At 51.0% G+C, this 1,210-nt stretch overlaps 1 long non-coding RNA gene across 1 annotated transcript in view; it reads right to left on the bottom strand.

The window, feature by feature from the left end:
* The window catches only part of LOC105502960, a 3,822-nt gene extending 3,069 nt beyond the window's left edge, over positions 1 to 753 (bottom strand). The window contains exon 1 of the long non-coding RNA XR_001000422.1: positions 724 to 753. This is a non-coding gene — a long non-coding RNA (uncharacterized LOC105502960). The remainder of the gene's footprint in view (positions 1 to 723) is intronic.
* Between the last annotated feature and the right edge of the window lie 457 nt (positions 754 to 1,210).

Genomic DNA, 1,210 nt, shown 5'->3' with positions numbered 1-1,210 from the left:
AATCTAGAACCTGAAGATTGGATCTTCTGAGAACATCAGAGAAAGAATGTCCTTGCCATCCACACTACAGCAAAACTTCAGGACCTTGAACTTTGGGTTCATAATCTCACAAGAGGGAAGTTTTTCGCCAGAAGAAGATGGCATCCTTGATGTGAACAGCTTTTCCCAAGATCACAGATCGAGAGTTCTCTCTCTCTTTTTTTTTTTCGAGACAGAGTCTTTTTTTTTTTGAAATGGGGTCTCGGTCTTGTCAGGCTAGAGTGGAATAGCGCGATCTTGGCTCACTGCAACCTCCGCCTCCTGGGTCCAAGCAATTCTCCTGACTCAGCCACCCTCCCGAGCAGCTGGGATTACAGGCGCCCACCACCATGCCCGGCTAATGTTTTTGTATTTTTAGTGGAGACAGAGTTTCATCATGTTGGCCAGGCTGGTCTCAAAATCCTGACCTCAGGTCATCTGCCTACTTCGGCCTCCCAAGGAGCTGGGATTACAGACATGAATCACCGCACCCAGTCTTGAGATAGTGTCTTGCTCTGTCACCCGGTCTGGAGTGCAGAGGTGCAATCTTGGCTCACTGCAACCTTTGCCTCCCAGATTCAAGCGATTTTTGTGCCTCAGCCTCCCGAGCCGCTACGACTACACACATGTGCCACCATCCTGGTTAATTGTGTATGTGTGTGTGTGTGTGTGTGTGTGTGTGAGACGGAGGTTTGTTCTTGTTGCCCAGGCTGGAGTGCAGTGGTGTGATCTTGGCTCACTGCAACCTCCGCCTTCCAGGTTCAAGCGATTCTCCTGCCTCAGCCTCCTGAATAGTTGGGATTACAGGCGCCCAACACCATACCCGGGGAATTTTTTGTATTTTTAGTAGAGATGGGGTTTCATCATGTTGGCCAGGCTGGTCTTGAACTCCTGACCTCAGATGATCCAACCACTTCGGCCTCCCAAAGCGCTGGGATTATAGGCGTGAGCCCTGTGCCCAGCCTCTGTCTCTCTCTCTTTCTCTCTCTCTCTCGACTGAGAGAGAGACTGGGGACAATCATCTCTCTCTATACTGACAGAGAGAGAGAGAGAGAGACGGAGTCTGGCTCTCACCCAAGCTGGAGTGCAGTGGTGTGATCTTGGCTCACTGCAACCTCCGCCTCCCAGGTTCAAGCGATTCTCCTGCCTCAGCCTCCTGAATAGTTGGGATTACAGGCGCCCAACACCATAC

Source organism: Colobus angolensis, unplaced genomic scaffold, assembly GCF_000951035.1.
Source record: "Colobus angolensis palliatus isolate OR3802 unplaced genomic scaffold, Cang.pa_1.0 Scaffold820, whole genome shotgun sequence".
Taxonomy (NCBI): domain Eukaryota; kingdom Metazoa; phylum Chordata; class Mammalia; order Primates; family Cercopithecidae; genus Colobus; species Colobus angolensis.
This window is presented reverse-complemented; position numbering and strand designations above follow the sequence as displayed.